Raw genomic sequence first — 18,990 nt, forward strand, 5'->3', positions numbered from 1 at the left:
TATTGGCATGGCTCAGTGGGAACTTGTCTCAAATCCACCAAAGTTTCATTTTAAAATAGGTTTTCCTTAGAATTTGTTTTTTAAACAAAAGCAGTCTGCCTTAACTTTCTTCTAAAAATCTATTAATGAATGAGATGAATGGACAAGGTACTACTCCCAATGCATTTTAAAAAGCGACCATCAACCCCAAAGTTGTAATTTTCAAAAAATTATTGAAAAAGAAAAGGTAACAGAAATGGCATATGCGCATCTGAATTTTAAATAATTTTAAATAACAAGTGAGTTATGAGCACTAAACTGTTCTATCAGAGTATGAGAAGACACTAAAAAGGGTTGAGATACTTATAGTTTTAGAGCACTAGAAAAAGCAAGTGTAACTGGGAAACTTGCACATTACTGCTGTTTATTTTTTAAAGAAACTTAACGTTCCAAATAAGTTCAGTATTAGATGCCACAAGCAAATGGAAGAGAAAATTTCCAACAGGTTAAAATGTGTTTATTGCCTTACTTTATCTTAATCACACCTTGTAAAGCCTTCCTTCTCTGGGGAAATAGCCTGAACAGTGACAACTTGAGTTGATTTATCAAATAAAACATCCACCTTATTTAAATGCACACATTGGACCAATTATTTACACGATGCAGTGAGAAAGACAGACAGAGAATACCTAAAAACATGATACATTAAATTCTGTATAGTGCTAAAGGTAAAGGTAAAGGTACCCCTGCCCGTACGGGCAGTCTTGACAGACTCTGGGGTTGTGCGCCCATCTCACTTAAGAGGCCAGGGGCCAGCGCTGTCCGGAGACACTTCCGGGTCACGTGGCCAGCGTGACATCGCTGCTCTGGCGAGCCAGAGCCGCACACGGAAATGCCGTTTACCTTCCCGCTGGTAAGCGGTCCCTATTTATCTACTTGCACCCGGAGGTGCTTTCGAACTGCTAGGTTGGCAGGCGCTGGGGACCGAGCAGCGGGAGTGCACCCCACCGCAGGGATTCGAACCGCCGACCTTTCGATCGGCAAGCCCTAGGCGCTGAGGCTTTAACCCACAGCGCCACCTGCGTCCCGATGTATAGTGCTAGAAGCATCTAATAGATAAGTTCTTGTATGGATCAATTTAAAAGAATATTTGCAATACAGTGGTACCTTGGGTTACAGATGCTCCAGGTTACAGACTCCGTTAAACCAGAAATAGTACCTCGGGTTAAGAATTTTGCTTCAGGATGAGAACAGAAATCGTGCTCTGGTGGCGCAGTGGCCCCATTAGCTAAAGTGGTCTTCAGGTTAAGAACAGTTTCAGGTTAAGAACAGACCTCCAGAACGAATTAAGTTCTTAACCCGAGGTACCACTGTACTGTACAACTGAAAAATCTTTGATAATCAACTTTCTCAAAATCTGAAAAAATATAGAGAAGTAGTGCATCCAATTAAATCTCCAATTGCTGCAGTGATTTGTTCTTTGTATTTTAATCCCAACAGTAATTGAATTTTTTTGAGTTGTGGAAAGAACATAATTTATGTGCATATAAAGATCTACTACGTCAAACTCAAACCAGAAAATAATATGTAAAATGAATAGTGAATAATTAGTTGCTGCCATGATTCTTGTTTCTATAAATTCAATTTATTTATTTTTTTAGAAGAACACTAAACAAGGGTTACCAGTTAAGAAATCTAAACACATTTGAGGAAGCTGGAGTTTTGATAAGGTACATTCAGAGTTCTTCTAAGATTCTAGAATTCTTCTAAGATCAATATACATTTTCATTGTGAAGTGGACCATTACGAACTACATAAATTAGCTGAGGGCAAGATCTTGGAAGACATATTAAATTTTCTATCTGGAATGACAAAGGGAGATGCAGTAATAGTTTTTCACTATAGTAATTTGAGAGAATTGCTTTATGTTACTGGCCAGCCAATATAGGAAATCAAAAATGACAAGAGATAATGGGGTACATACAATCCTCTCTGCTGGAAGCACCAGAGAGAATGGAATCTTTTTCATTAATATAGTGTTACCTTGCCATCTAATAACCCCGAAGTTATCTTCTACATGATTATGATAGTAAAAATAACATACACAAAATATTGAAGGGATTAGTGACTGGCAACCAAGTGAGGACGCATTTGAACCAAAATCCACCTTTTGAAGTCCAACTGTTCACTTGTTCTGACTCAATATACAGTGGTACCTCAGTTTATGAACTTAATCCATTCCGGAAGTCCGTTCTTAAACTGAAACCATTCTTAAACTGAGGCGCGCTTTCCCTAATGAGGCCTCCCGCCGCCAGTGCCTCTCCACCGTTTGGCTTCCGTTCTTAGACCAAGGTAAAGTTCGCACACCGGGACACTACTTCTGGTTTTGTGGAGTTCATAAACTGAATAGTTCGTAAACAGGGCTGTTCTTAAACCGAGGTACCACTGTACCATCAAGTCAAAACTGTCAGGCTATGTTACAGTGAAAGGAAGTAAAAACAAGGTCATAACAACTTTACGCAGAAATAGATTTCATTTTTAAGTACAGTCATACCTCGGGAGAAATACGCTTCAGGATAAGTATTTTCGGGTTGCGCTCTGCAGCGACCCAGAAGTAATGGAGTGCATTACTTCCGGGTTTCGCCGCTCGCGCATGCGCAGACGCTCAAAATGACGTCACGCGCATGCGCGGAAGCGGCAAAACGAGACCCACGCACACGTGTCTTACGTTCTGTTCAGGATGCGAACGGTACCACTCTACTGACAAAATAAGCCACATAAATCTACAACAAATATGACCTGCGGATATGATCCACAAAAGGAACAGATGCCATTCAAAGGAGAACCAGCCTAAAATAAAAAATATGGCAGAACAGCTTTTAAACTGATCCCTGGAAAAACCCCAACAGGGGCTGGGATGAAGGTGAAAATGGACCAAATGAAGACTAAGGGAAACCAGGCAACGCAAGTCAAGAGGGACTTGACAGCCATTCATGGAAGTCAAAGAAACATACATGCCAATGACACCTAGGGAGAGAATGGTTACCGGTGCCATTTCTAGAAGCCTCTGGAGCAAAATGGGCAAGGTGGAGTGCTTGGTTTTAAAAGCAAAACAGAGGTAGCAGATATTGCAGGCATACCTGGAACTTGGTAGAATGGCAAACAGCCAGCAGCAAACAGTCATCTCTGGATACAAACTATGGGCAACAATTTCCAGCCCCCAAAGTAATTTTGCACTGTGTTGCCAGTCCTTCTCCACCCCCACCAAAATGCTAAGTGTGGCGGAAACAAGTAAATGAAAGATAAGTTATTGAAAGTATTTGATGTTGTCAGGGACTCAGCGGGAGCGCAGGGAGGAGAGGAGATGGAGAGTGAGGGGGAGCAATCCGAGGGCAGCGTAGGAGAGGATGACAGCAGCCCAATAGATTCCGTGAGTGAATCGGAAGATTCACAGAAGGGGGCGCCGATGGGCAGGGCAAGGGGGGACCCAAGGGGGACACCCCAGAAGCAAGGGGCCAGCGGGGACTCCCAGAGCAGCAGTTGGAAATCAGGACCAGCTTCCCCACCAGAGCGTAGTGGGGGGGAGGAGTCCCAGGTATCAGAGCCCACATATTCACCACCAGCGAGAGAAGATGAGTCAGGGTTGGCCACGCCTCCATCGGAGAGCGAGGGAACGGTCAAGAGGAAAGTTGCAGGCTGGGCGCGCGCGCCAAGTTCAAATGTACAGGCGAGCGGCACAGAAGGTAGCCCGGATAGGGAACCAGGTCCTAAAGCCCGCCGGAGGGAGGGGGAAGAATCATCAGGGTCAGCGTCAGAGGAGTCCAGAAAGGATGAAACCCTAGCGGGCAGGAGGGCCCAGAGGAGAAAGGAACTTAGGAAGAGGTGGAGCAAAGCGAGAGTGTTAAACTGGTGTGGAAGGGGCGGAGACTCAGACAGGACTTCGCCGGTCTAGGGTTGAGACGTAGAGCTGCGCGCTGCGGTTTTAAAATGGAAACTGAACCTCAATAAAGACTTTTGTACATAACTACAGCCTAGCGTTGGTCCTCTGTGAGCTGGGACCTGGAGGCAGCTCTGACAGATGTGTTTTAAATTGTGTTTGTTTTGTTAGTGTAATGTAGTGGGGTTTTTTTGTATTGCATTGTATTGTATGTTTTTTTTTCTGTAGTGTCTAAATTGTTGGAAAAGGTAATAAATATTATTTAAAAAAAAAATGCTAAGTGTGATCTTGAGGTGGAAACTGCAAAAGAAGCATCAAAAGGAGCAAATGTTGTAGAAATGGGTGACTTCAACTACCCTCACATGGACCTGGGTACATGTGTGCACCACTATCAGCTAAGAGGTGAACTTTCCAGATAGGCATAGGCAAACTCGGCTCTCCAGATGTTTTGGGACTACAACTCCCATCATCCCTAGCTAACAGGACCAGTGGTCAGGGATGGTGGGAGCTGTAGTCCCAAAACATCTGGAGGGCCGGGCTTGCCTATGCCTGGTCTAAATGACTACACGCTAGAATAACTGGTTCATGTTGTATTTGAAGGTGGCACAAAAAGGCTGAAGGTAAAAAGAGGACCTCTTACCACTTAAACTGCTTCCCCCCCACATCTGTGACCTGCCCACTGGGCTGCATACAAGGGGCGAGAGGGTTCACTCAGCCTGAGTTCCAATACAAATTCATTGTGCTATTTTTAATATCATTGATCAAGAGGTTACCAAAAAGCACGCATAGCTAAACTACCTTCATACCGCTTCCTGAACAAGGCTGCTACAGGATGTGAACAAAGAGAAAAAAGAAAAATGAAAAAGTAATTAGCCTCACCTCATCTTCTTCGACCATCTGCAAGCCAGCTGAGAGGCAGTTGCTTAGTTGCTCTGCTTTATAAAATATGTTTTAAATTGGCACTCGTTTTTTAAAAAAAATAATTACAAGTGTTTGATTAAAGGTAAAAGGTAAAGGTACCCCTGCCCGTACGGGCCAGTCTTGGCAGACTCTGGGGTTGTGCGCCCATCTCACTTAAGAGGCCAGGGGCCAGCGCTGTCCGGAGACACTTCCGGGTCACGTGGCCAGCGTGACATCGCTGCTCTGGCGAGCCAGAGCCGCACACGGAAACGCCGTTTACCTTCCCGCTGGTAAGTGGTCCCTATTTATCTACTTGCACCCGGAGGTGCTTTCGAACTGCTAGGTTGGCAGGCGCTGGGACCGAGCAGCGGGAGCGCACCCCGCCGCAGGGATTCGAACCGCCGACCTTTCGATCGGCAAGTCCTAGGCGCTGAGGCTTTAACCCACAGCGCCACCTGCGTCCCTAAGTGTTTGATTAAGGATCCCCTTTATGCCCAAAAACTATAGAAGAAATTATTTGGCAAACTATTTAGCTTAGGGATATGTCAAAGATGCAGAAGCCAAGGGCCTTAGGAATTAAAAAGAAGCAAAGGGAAGAAGATAAGTGATGTGATGGAGAGATTAGTGAACTGACCGTATATTTTGGCTGCTACCAAGAGTAGTCTACATTTGTGAGCCCAAGTGGAGACACAAATTATCTTCTCCAATTAATATGCAGTTACCCAAACTTTTCAGAATGCTTCTTCCTAGAACACTTAGTGGACACCTCCCACTTAGGCCAATCCATCATTTCTGAGAGAAGGAATTATGTCACCTAGTATTGTGCTGATTCCCTGAAATTTATGAACTGGCCTTGAGAAACCGCTTCCATGCAATGTTCACCCCCATTTTGATTTGTTACAGGACATGGTAACTGACTGCAACCTTGCCTACTCACGCCCGTTTCTCAAGAACACATAATGACTAAAAGAGACAAAAAGTCACAACAGGGAGGTTAATCCAGCTCAAAAATGGCCACATGGATTGGCCCTTACTTAGCCATTATTCAGCACAGGCGGCAAAGATTTTGCTCTTCTCTCATCTGTTAAATGGCCTCGTCTGTCAACTTGTGAAATGCCAGGGATTCTCAAAGCAAGGATGAGTATTAAACTCACGAAAGGCTTAAAAGATTATCTGGCCCAGTTACCCAGAAGCCAAGCTCAAAGGAGCTCATTGAGCATCACTTCTGGCTCGGCTGAGTCAAGGAAAGCAGCCTTCATCTAGGGCTTAAAGGACAGGTGTAATATGCCTCCTTTGGGGGAAAGTTTAGAACTGCTGTTTTCTCTACTCACTCTTCCTTTTTAATTGTCCAGCCACACAGTCTCATTGCAGAAGTGTTGTTGTGTACATTAAAATTCACTTCCCTACTGTTATTATACTATATCATACTTGTTGATTGTATTGTATCATATAATTGTTTTAATAGTATATTATCTTGTGAATAGCCCTGAGATCTTCTGATGAGGCATATTTTATGCAATCAAGTTGTATTTAAAACACAACCTATACATGAATTGTCAAGGACAGCTTGACATTTTGTTCTACTGCCTCTAATGAAAAAAATAGCCCCCCCCCCCATTATCAATACAGTGGTACCTTGGTTCTCAAACACCTTGGTTCTCAAATGCCAAAAACCCGGAAGTAAGTGCTCCGGATTTTGAATGTTTTTCGGAAGCCGAACATCCGATGCGACTGTCAGCAATTGTTTCCAGGGCACCTGCACCAATCAGAAGCTGCGCCTTGGTTTTCAAACATTTTGGAAGTCAAACGGACTTCCAGAACAGATTAAGCTTGGCGCTTTTGTTTTTGCTTTTTATTTTGCATTTTTGTTTTTGAGGCTTTTTTGGTTATTTTGTTTTTGCGACGGTGTAGAACCCAGTTCAGCTACTGATTGTGTGACTGCGGAAATGGATAAAAGTGCCCTACCCAAACAGTGACTATCATCAGTGCAGGGCAGAAAAAAAATTAACTTTAATTTTTATCATCTACAATACTGTCTTATTTATTTTATAGTACATTGATTATTGCTTTCATTTTATGGATCAATTGTCTCCTTAAGATAGTAAAATTCATGTTAAATTGCTGTTTTAGGGGTTGTTTTTAAAAGTCTGGAATGGATTATCTGTTTTGCATTACTTTCTATGGGAAAGCACACCTTGGTTTTGGAACACTTTGGTTTTGGAACAGACTTCCGGAACAGATTAAGTTTGAGAAGCAAGGTACCACTGTATACAAACAGACATTTCAGAGGCACCTCTTGAATTTTGTTTCCACAGCAACCATAATAATACTGTAATTATGCATCTCATAATGCAATAAGATTTATATGGTATTTACTGATGCAGGCACAGCAAATCTTTAGTCTGTCTTCAAAAGCCATTTTAGTTAGTGCAAGCAAATTCAGAACTTTTCATATTTGCTATGATTCTGGTCTTCTTAACTGGGATCACTGAAGAAGTTTCTGAAAACTTCGTTCATTGAACTGCAATAAAACATCTGCTCTTCTGGTGATTAATTTATGGGCAATGTTTCATAATGCACAGTTTTCTCCAGTAATCCACCAAGTAATAAGAGAAACTGAAGGGGACAAGGCTGTACAAACAGAAAGCTACAAAGAAAATTCCACAGTGAAGTGGAATTATCAAAGTTAGAATAAGGAAAGATATATTCTTAGCAGAAATAAGGGAAGAGGAGCTCACTGCCCCTTCATGATTCTGCACTCTGGCCTTGCCTCCTTCCAACTGAACTCTGGGAATGGGGAATCCTTTTTGCATTAAGTATGATGGAGATACAGCTGAATGATCTACCTTCAGAGGTGGCCTGGTGTGTCTACAAGAGTTTCTGCTCTTAATTCCTCCTAATCAAAGGGCAACTAACTATTGTAACTCCTGTAGAAACGTAGGGAGCATACACTTCTGAGGGATGGGCGTTCAAGCACTTACTCTCAAGGCAAGCCTTTCTGGATGGAAGAGTGATGCATGTCCTTTTACTTTAATTCAGAAAATAAGTGTCTCACTGTTCTAGGGGTTAGGAAAAGGGCATTTTCCTCTGAAACTAGCACTCCTGGGACTTCTGCAAGGATGACTTTAGTGCACCGGTTCCATTTGTCACTTCTAAGACGATTCACACACTTCAAAACTGATATATATCCAGAAGCTTTGTAAATTACTTTCACCTGCAGGGGTGTGTGTACTCGCTTTCTGTATCTGAGAAGGCAAGGGGGTCACTCTAAGCACCTTTTAGCAATGGGCTTCTGTAGCCACATGTAATCTACTCCTCCCAAACTTTCCGCCTTTCAAAGTACAAGAGGTTATTCCTAACTGCTAAATGCCACAAGGTTGAAAGAAGAATGAAACACCTCCTTAGATTGCACAGTTATAATCACAGAACTAAAATTTAAAAGGCAGCAGGGGTGAGACAATTCAACTCATGTTTTAATGGCATGGACATTGTTCCTTAAATTTATAAAGCAGAACCTAGTTCTCCTGCAGGTTACAGGCAGGGCCAGGGAGCCAGAAACTTTCCCACAGAGGCGGACCATATCTTTGAACCTTACAAACTAAGACAGGAAAAGCTGTGTGCAGAGTTGTGGTTTTTTGACTTGTCCTCAGACAATCTACAGCCAGCCATACAAATTTACTTACTTATACAAAGATATGCCCCACTATTTCCGTCCAAAAAGGTGATGCTTGAAGCAGCTTGCAAAATATAAAAAGGAGGCATAAAACAATAACGTTCTATGATTCAAACACAATTCCTTAAAAAAAATTTTTAAGGAGAATCAAAATATACACACAAACAGAAAATAAACTTATAGACATACATTTTTCGATCATGTGCTTTTACATTCATATTTAATTGCAAAAAGGAAAAACAGTAGCTACTTCATTAAATGTGCGTGCTGAGGAGGTGCCATTTCCAAACTAAATGCAGAATCAAAGAGCAAGAGGAAAAACTAACTGTACAATAAATTAAATAAGGCAACCTCACAATCCAAAAAGCCATGGTTTTCCCAGTAGTGATGTATGGAAGTGAGAGCTGGACCATCAAGAAGGCTGATCGCCGAAGAATTGATGCGTTTGAATTCTGGTGCTGGAGGAGACTCCTGAGAGTCCCATGGACTGCAAAAAGATCAAAGCTATCCATTCTGAAGGAAATCAGCCCTGAGTGCTCCCTGGAAGGACAGATCCTGAAGCTGAGGCTCCAATACTTTGGCCACCTCATGAGAAGAGAAGACTCCCTGGAAAAGACTCTGATGTTGGGAAAGATGGAGGGCACAAGGAGAAGGGGACGACAGAGGACGAGATGGTTGGATAGTGTTCTCCAAGCTACCAGCATGAGTTTGACCAAACTGCGGGAGGCAGTGGAAGACAGGAGTGCCTGGTGTGCTCTGGTCCATGGGGTCACGAAGAGTCGGACATGACTAAACAACAACAACAACAACAACACACAATCCAAAGTTTGCTTAAATTCAGTAGTAGAATCCTGGTTATGGGATAGTCTTTCCAGGCAGCCTTGCCTGGTGCCATCTTTGTGGTCTTTTTGGTACTAGAGCTCTCTGTTCATGCCAGTCTTTTAAATCTTAAGCAAACTGGTCCTCTGGTTTTAAACCTTTTTAATGTGGGAAATGTGACATGTTTAGCTTTTATGTAGTCTCCTCTCACTTTTTTAAAGAATGGATTTATGTTTTACTTTGTCTTTCATTTGCTTCTGTTCATTGTAAGCCGCCCCCCCCCCAAAGTTATCTTATAGGGACAGCATGCGAATGTAACTGAATGAATGAATGAGTATTCATTTGCCATTGGGCACAAATAGAGAGGAAGATAATACAAGAACCTACCCGGGAGAAACCCTGTCACATGTTGCAACAAGCTGCACCTCAGAAAGCAATGGTACATGCAAGAGAGGCACAAAAGATGATACAATATGATGGAGAGATTAGCACAGGATGAGACCATCCTTCAAGTAACTAGGTCCCAAGCTATTTAGGACTTTAAAGGTAATAACCAAAACTTCCATTTTTGCCAGGCTTCCCTGGTCAGGAAGAACATGGACAAAATTCAGTTTCCTTATGAATTCTTTGTTGCTGTATCAAAATGCTTCTCCCCTTTGATGACAAACTTCAACACAAGGGAGAGGACAAGGAGAGTAAGTGAGTGAGTGAATGAGTTGAGTCTGCAAAGCGTCAATACAAGGAAACTTCAACTGAATGTACAGCCAGAGTAGCCTCATCATGAAGTAATCACGCATGAAACTATGAAGAACAGCAGATCTAAGAGAGGCAGCTTTCATCTCTCAGTTGACTATCACTTGTTGTTTGGCATTAAATACAAAAAAAAGGTCTAAGCCAATACCTACAAACATCTGGTCCAAAATACAGTCAAGTATGCATTGATTTTAAACCTAAATAGACTTTATTGTCTTGTAGATATTTATGTACAGCTTTTCAAGCAGACCTCACATAGCAGTTTACATTGAAATTCTAAAATAATTAAAGCCATACAATAAACCAGCCATGACAAGCTGCAAGGGGGGGGGGTGGCAGACCTTTTGAAAAACTAGAGCTCTCCTCAGGGTCCTCAGAGAGACCAGCGATGGCAGTTGGAGAAGGGAGAGGGCACCTTAGTCAGAAGTCTGGAGCTAGATGGTCACATCTCTCTGTCTTCTTTTTCCTCCCCCGCTTAAGAACACAAATGTACATCTTCACAAAGTCATAAAATCAGCCCAACTTTGAAAAATACCACAGCATTCAAAAGCTTTTCTGATATAGATAGAATGGAGTCTACTCCCCCTCGCCAGAGAAAAAAAAGAATCACAAATATAATTCCAGCAAAGGGATAACAAGTGTGGGCGGATCTTTTGACATTTCTCAATATACCTCTGATTATTTTTAGTATCGGTAATTGCTAGTTATTTCACTGCCGTTCTTTTCAGTAAAAGCATTAAGTGTGTTAATACTAGCTGCCCACTCCTGCCATGTAATCATTGAGTGCTAAAATGGATCTGGGCAAGTAGTTGGAGTTCCTCAGAGCAAAACATCCTAAACCACCCAGAGCCTAAAGGTAAAGGTAAAGGTACCCCTGCCCGTACGGGCCAGTCTTGCCAGACTCTGGGGTTGTGCGCCCATCTCACTCAAGAGGCCAGGGGCCAGCGCTGTCTGAAGACACTTCCGGGTCACATGGCCAGTGTGACATCGCTGCTCTGGCAAGCCAGAGCTGCACACGGAAACGCCGTTTACCTTCCCGCTAGAAAGCGGTCCCTATTTATCTACTTGCACCTGAGGGTGCTTTCGAACTGCTAGGTTGGCAGGCGCTGGGACCGAGCAACGGGAGCGCACCCCGCCGCGGGGATTCGAACCGCCGACCTTTTGATCGGCAAGCCCTAGGCGCTGAGGCTTTTACCCACAGCGCCACCCGCGTCCCTACCCAGAGCCTAGAAGGGCTTAATTGAAAAGTAATTTCAAAAAGTGTTCCATCCTTAATAATTCTCAGCATAGTGCCTAGGCAATCACACTCCTCTTCTAAGCTATAGTGAAGTGTTAAAATTAGTTTTAATTTCATTTGTAATGAATTTCCATAAGTAAATGCGAGTAAGTAAATCCACGATCAACAAACTAGATTCCAGTATGCTTGAGTGCAGGAATACACTGGTCAGTAAATGTGTTTAGTTCAGCAGGAGAGATAGCCAGCCCAATTTCTAAGCATAATATAATTAGACATAGAGTTCTCTCTCCCTCTCTATGTCTGTCTATCATCTCCTTACCTGTCCAACCTACTATGGGTACCTCTACTTTAGCTCTGACCTGGCCACCTCCAATTGGGTTCAGGTATGCCTATACAAAATCTAATGGCTCTGGATAGGTATACATGCTTTCACCCACAATGCAAAACAAGATAGAGAGCCTATTCAATTAGATTCAAATAAGCACCATAGTATGAATCTGCATCATTATGCATGTATAATCCTGTTTCCCAAAGAAAGGGTCTTCTTTGCTGGATCAGGCAATCTGTGTTCATATTCACAACTATTTTATGGACAGCTCAGTCAGAGCTGTTTTAATTTATCCAAGACCAAGCAAGGAGTCTGTGGTAGAAATGGCAACATATCTACACGTCCAACCACCAGACAGCAACTGTTCATCCACTAGACAGCCTAATTTCTCTCCTCTTGACATTTGAGTTCATGGTGGTCAGTTCTATGGCTCATCCCAAGTGTTAAGAGGAAACTGAAACTTCCTTAATAAAGCCATTTTAGTTAAAAGGAAAGCTTTGAATATACATGGAAAGTCTTGGTTCTTATGCATACAGTATTCTAGTAAGGGTTGCAAAAGGGTTTCTCTGAGCAGAGAAAGGGGTTCCAGTTACAACCAGATATAGTAACTACAATTTACACAGCAGCATTTTACATCTTTCTGAGTTACAAAACAAAATATTGAGTGTGGAGTACAAACAAAGCAGCTTAAAAGCATCAAAACTACAAGGTAAAATTTGTATAATAGCCTCTTTTGACTACAAACATACAAAAATCTAAAATAACGCAAGTGTACAATGATGTCACAAAGTGAGTCTGAAGATTCCCCACTGAAATATACCCAGGTGGTGACAAGCTGAGAGTACAGTTGCCAGATTGCCTTAAAAATAGTATGTTGGCTTTATAGAAATCTGTAAATAGAACTCCAGGAAAGCAAGACTGCCTGCCACAGCAACCCTCTGTCCAGCTAAGGTCAAGCGAGACAGCATACACTGATTAAATGGCCTAGCTGACTTTGAATGATTTTAAAGTGTTCATAATTTTGTTTTTGCTTTGTCCTGAGGAAGCAGCAGGAGGAAAACATTCTCCAGGAAATGCCATCATCACATTACTGATAGAGAAATTGCCTTGTTGTAGCCAAGAGGAATCGGTGTATGATATAACCTTATTTGTTTCCAGTTTCCCATGATCCTGGCAGGATTAAAATATTAATTCTGTTGAAAGAGTTGAAAACATTACCTGGAATTTAAAAGAGAATGAAATAACGATTTTTAAATTTTTTTTAAATAGCATGCATTTTGGAACTTTTTCTGGTTTCAATGGCATTCTTAAAAAAACCAAAAGAGAGATCAGAGTGGAAAGTTCCAATGGGGCAGACGGAGGAACAGATCCCAAGCTGTCCCTGCTTGTCTCGTTCCTCATCCTGTTTCTATTGAGGCAACCACTACAGCTTCTTATAGGGGCTTGTGGTTTCAGAACATGTTTACTGAAACAAGCTCTTTCAAAAGTACTTCAAAATGTTCTCTCCCTTTACGAACTGAGGATCAGTTAGTTCCTGAGTTGCCTTACAGCTTTACACGTTCTGTCACCATTTCTGTCTAGATCTTGTTGAGGAGGCAATCGGATACCTGTATCTGGGCTGTATCACTTCGGACTGCAGGTAGGACTAACATGATGGAACACTCCTACAGGATGTGGGAAGGAACTTTCCAGGAATGTCACTCATTTCTATAGAGTCTCAATGAGAATGCAGCCCCTTTGAAGTACATCCCCTCTGTAGCCACTGCAAACAAAACAGGAAATCTTCCATTAATTACAGTTTCCTGATTCATCCAAAACAGGAAACTATGGCTAACGGCTCCAGAACCAGCCAGGATATTAATCCATGGTTTCATATAATTGCCACCGGCGTGCTAGCTGTCTGGCCTTAGTTGCCTGGTGCACCAAAGTTCAGAATAGGCTCCATGATGCCAGAGATGACACTCAGGGGCAATGATGTCCAGAGCTGTTCACACAGCATGGCAATGCCTTCAACAGAGTCATCTGCTTTGTCTACTGAAAATTCCTCCAGGGCATTCAGAATTCACTGGATTCCATTATTCTCTGGGGGCACATCATCTTAATCTGCCCACCACCCCTGCAGAAGAGGATCAGAGCTGTAAGGCAAAACTTCACAAGGAAGTGATCCGACCATGACAAGAGGGTGACACCCACTCGCTGATCTCCAGGCCACCCCCTCCTCCAATGGAAGCAAAATAAGTGTTGCAGTGGATTGAACTAGATGACCCTTGGGGTCCCTTCCGACTCTACCATTCTATGATTCTAACAGATGGGTTAACAAAATAGAATCATAGAATGGTAGAGGTGGAAGGGACCCGAGGGTCATCTAGTCCAACCCCCAACAATGCAGGAATCTTTTGTCCAGCATGGGGCTTGAACACATGACCCTGAAATGAAGAGTCTCATGCTCTACCAACCAAGCTATAATATAAAATGTACCTGTGTAAATGAACCTGCTTGCTGAATGCTATCCCATTTCTTTTACAGCTTTTAGATTAGATAGGACCTTGACAAAGCAATGATGGGATAACACTATTATATATATCTAAACATGTGATGATATAGAATGTATTTCTCAGCAATTCCCAGCATTCCAAAACAGGTTGAATCCCAATATTCCCTTTTTGAATCTGGAAGCTGTATTTCCTAAGACCACATAAAACCAATTTATGGTAGTTTTAGCAGCTGTGCATCATTGTTCAACCACACCCCCTCTGAAGAGTGGGTGGGTGGCTGCCACCTTACACAAGGCAAAACTACACAATGTTTTGCACCACTTCCATATCAGAGGAGCACATACATACAAGAAATGCTGCCTCCATCCGTTATTACACATTCTCTGTGCAAACCATCAAAGCAGCTTTGGTGGATCCACCAAAGGATCCATGTAGCCCAGCAATGCATTGCCAACAGCAGTTGATAAAATGTCTCCAGGACAGTGGTCCCCAACTGGTGCCCCTCCACACAAATAAACAACACCCACCCAGTGGGGTTAAAAGCCCCATTCCGATTTAAACAGTAATTTTTTAATGGGATGGCCCATGCCCTCACTCCAGCCCCCAAATGCTACCCCCCCAAGGGGACAGCTCCCTTTAGTGTCTTTCCTTCGGTGAAAGGGCAGGCATGAATGGGCAGGCACCCAGGGCAGGCAGGCTTTATAGCGCTGCCCTAGCAACTGGTGCCTGCCTAACTGGGGCAGTAGGTGTTTTCAATGCTGCCTGCCCAACTTGCACAGCTGCAGGCAGGTCCTAGTGTAGAGATCCAGTAGAGGACACAAACTACTGTAGAGATATAAAAAAATTGAAGAGGGTCCATGGCTTGGCTTTTGAAAAAGAGGGGGTCTGCTAATTGGGAACCACTGTTGCAGGAGATCCACAAATGCAATAGCCCTCCTTTCTCCTTCATATCCTTGTTGCTCAGCACTTAGGTTTCAGTGTCCCTGCTATCACATTTTTGTTTTTAAACCTTTTAGAGCTCGACATCTGAATTCTGCAGTTTGTCAAATACTGATTGTCAACTCAGGATCCACTGGAAACTCCTCACATTATACTGAAATACTGTGTAGACAGCTGTCATGAACTGGCTTGCTGCAGAGGACTGGTGGGAGGCAACAGCTGAGGGAACCCCATCTTCTCCCCAGGGGAAGATGGCTCAGAGCCAGGGGACTGGTGGTGGGACAATGAAGAGTGTGGTCAGAGGGAGAATAGGGGGCAGAGTGGGAGGAGGAAGTGTCAGATAGTGAACAGGCAACAGGGTATAACAGGCAGGAAGAGGCTGCAACAGAGAGCAGGAGGGCCAGGAGACAGATGAAGAAGGCTACTGAGAAATCCAAGGAGTCTCCCCCTCCTGCTGCAACCAGCTCCCCTCTCCCCCTGGAAGAGGGCAGAGCAACAAGAGACAAGCCATGTTCAAATATATAAAAGGATGTCACATAGAGGAGGGAGAAAGGTTGTTTTCTGCTGCTCTAGAGAAGCGGACACGGAGCAATGGCTCCAAACTACAAGAAAGAAGATTCCACCTAAACATTAGGAAGAACTTCCTGACATTAAGAGCTGTTCGACAGTGGAATTTGCTGCCAAGGCATGTGGTGGAGTCTCCTTCTTTGGAGGTCTTTAAGCAGAGGCTTGACAACCATATGTCAGGAGTGCTCTGATGGTGTTTCCTGCTTGGCAGGGGGTTGGACTCGATGGCCCTTGTGGTCTCTTCCAACTCTATGATTCTATGATTCTAAGATGACGGAGCCTTAGACTGCTAGGCAAGGAACCAGGGGAGGAGCCTTAGAGAGCGGTGGGGAGGTGGGGACTTGAGTCCTCTCAACTGCCTCATTGGGGCAAGACCTAAGACCTATTGAGAAGAGTTGGTGGAATCACTAGGCCTGCTCTGTTTTGGTTTCTTTGAATAAAGAGTTTAGTTTACTGGTGGTTTTTTTTTTTTATTATTTCTGATTTACTCCTGACTCCAGCTCCTAACAACAGCCTACTTTGGCAGCTGTGTTCAATGGACAAGGTTCTTCAGTGCAAATGATGTGGAGCTCCCCTATAAATGCCTCTTTGGGGGCCAGAAGTCTGCACTTCACCGCCTTTGGTTTCTGAATAGAACTGAATTTTACAGATGTTCACATACTGTCATATGGGGCCTGTCAGATGGTCACTGGGAGGTCTCATGACAGCCAAGGCCTTCAAGGCTTCATGACAGCCAAGAAGAGGCTTGGTCTGCAACCTCCTTCCCTCTATATATCAACGTGCAGAGGATAAGATAGCAATATTTATCTCTGAGTGAACAACTTGTTGCAAATAGTGAATCAATTCTTAAAAACCTGGTTGCCTTATACAAAAGCTTTTGCCTGACAGCAAATGGCACTGTACACATATATTTATCTCCTATCATACAGGTATGTTTGATTTCTACTGTGCCCTTCAACAGGTTCCCGGGACAGATTACAAAAAAGTTTAAACAAATTACAACAAAATCAACATCAGTTAATGATACCTTGGCAATCCATCACACTCCTTTTGCCAGCATTCTCCCCTCCCCCATGGTTTTGCTATTAAATCTTGCTTGTTTTATTCTAAAAGTTTTAATTTAAAAAACCCCTTCTGCACTCAGAATTCAGAAAATTATTTTGCAAGTTCTAGCAATATTTATAATTATAATAATAATTTATTATTTCTACCACGCCCATCTGGCTGGGTTTCCCCGGCCACTCTGGGCAGCTTCCAACAAAAGATTAAAAATACATTAAAACATCAGTCAGGGCTGCCTCCAGATGTCTTCTAAATGTCATATAGTTGTTTATTTCTTTGACATCTGATGGGAGGGTGTTATGATGTTTTGCAGAGAACAAATAGCCAAAAAGAAGCACTTTCAAGTGCAGCTTAAGTGTCTAGTTTTGATGGTTACTGTTTTATTTCTAGTAATTGTAGGGTTACCCAATACAAGAGCACACTAGACTGTGATTAAGAGGTTTTAAATGCCCATGTCAGCATAACTGCTCATAATAATCAGAGGACTTTTGATTGCAGAGGACCAGTCCAGCAATGGACTCAATGGTTTCCAGATGTTTCCAACAATTTAATGAGATAATCAAAAGTATTCAGGGATTTTTAAATGGAAGACCTTACAGCCATTTTTCACAGTTAAATCAGTAACAGTTCAAATTAGATTGATTCTCTTTTTAAGGAACCTTTTTAAAATTACCAGTGGAGAAGATTTATCTGAAATCCAGAGTTGGGCATTAGAATGTTTGCTGACCGCAATCCCAACTGGCCAAACCTTTACAACTTTCCTCTGCTTGGCATCTTAGCATGCATCAGTTTAGCTGACTGATTACAAAGCCATAAATCTCACATGATGAACTGGTTCAGTTTCAGCGCCTAGTGTGCAATTTAAAGACAGCATTATTTTCCTCTGTGCCTTTGGCTTCCCAGTAGCAAGCTTTAAATGTCATCATGTCATTACAAATGCCAGGCATCTGCTCTCCTTTAGCACACTGTGCTCTAATACTCTTGTGCAGATAGCTATCACACTCAACTATGATTCCTGTTTTTTCATTTTTTAACGGTCTGAGATAAGCATACACATCAACTCCAAACAATACCATGTCGTTCTATAAAAGCAAAATTAAGTGAGATATGTGGAAAGAATAGTAATTGAAAATATTGTGAAAAATTAAATATCCCGCCACTTTTGTTGTTGTTGTTTAGTTGTTTAGTCATGTCTGACTCTTCGTGACCCCACGGACCAGAGCACGCCAGGCACTCCTATCTTCCACTGCCTCCCGCAGTTTGGTCAGACTCATGTTTGTGGCTTCAAGAACACTTTCCAACCATCTCGTCCTCTGTCGTCCCCTTCTCCTTGTGCCCTCCATCTTTCCCAACATCAGGGTCTTTTCCAGGGAGTCTTCTCTTCTCATGAGGTGGCCAAAGTCTTGGAGCCTCAGCTTCACGATCTGTCCTTCCAGTGAGCACTCAGGGCTGATTTCCTTCAGAATGGAGAGGTTTGATCTTCTTGCAGTCCATGGGACTCTCAAGAGTCTCTTCCAACACCAGAATTCAAAACTTTAAGCAAGTGCTATAAGCTGCTGCACCCACTAGCTCCTTATTTTGTTGTGTATCACCTGGTTGGTTATTGTGCTTTACAAACTGAGAGCAGCATGTTTACTGGGCCATGGACCTAGACCAGCCATGATCTAAGGGCTACTGGCTGTTCCTGATGGTGCAAGACCTCAATGAAAACAGGGAGAAACGCTTAAGAATTGTTTCTTTGCAGTTTGAATGAGACGGCTTTCTTCTCAACTGAACATTTTAAGCTGAAATGTATCTTGCCTCCTTTGCAGCCCAAGTAGCTACAGGATAGCAGAAAGCTCAACAAAATCTTTAACTGTACATATATATGGCTCTCCCTAAGCTGGGCCTGTAGTTTTGCTGAATCATGGCAGAAACCTTTCCATCAGTGTTGCCCCCATAGTGGCAGTAGCAAAATGTGACAGAAAACACTAAAACATAGCTGTCAACTTACAGATTTGCTTTGGCTGCCACTGACTGTGTTTTGCAGGGGGTTGGACTAGATGATCCTAAGGGTCTACAACTCCGACCAAAGAAGAGGGGCAGACAAAACTGATGAACGACGTTGAGAGCTTACAGGCAGAATTAGAAACCAGGAAGAGGACCTCCTTAATAAAGAATGGGGAAAGTTTATAATTTATTTGAACAGCTATTGTAAAGAGTTACATACGTTGGTAGGATTGACAGAAAACTTGTTGTAAAAATCTGAACTATGAATGGACAAATGATTTATAAAAATAGAGTTCTGAAAGGGATGCAGAG

At 42.8% G+C, this 18,990-nt stretch overlaps 1 protein-coding gene and 1 long non-coding RNA gene across 9 annotated transcripts in view; both read right to left on the reverse strand.

Annotated features, from left to right (window-relative positions):
- Positions 1 to 18,990, reverse strand: part of RASAL2 (RAS protein activator like 2) — a 239,765-nt gene that overhangs the window by 143,257 nt on the left and 77,518 nt on the right. The gene's annotated exons all lie outside the window — the stretch shown is intronic.
- LOC307218928 lies at positions 10,247 to 14,151 on the reverse strand. The gene is made up of 3 exons (XR_013840149.1): positions 14,105 to 14,151; positions 11,288 to 12,844; positions 10,247 to 10,911 (listed from the first exon to the last, which is right to left on the reverse strand). It is a non-coding gene; the product is annotated as an uncharacterized lncRNA (long non-coding RNA).

This window comes from Podarcis cretensis (assembly GCF_951804945.1).
Source record: "Podarcis cretensis genome assembly, chromosome: 6".
In the NCBI taxonomy this organism is placed as follows: domain Eukaryota; kingdom Metazoa; phylum Chordata; class Lepidosauria; order Squamata; family Lacertidae; genus Podarcis; species Podarcis cretensis.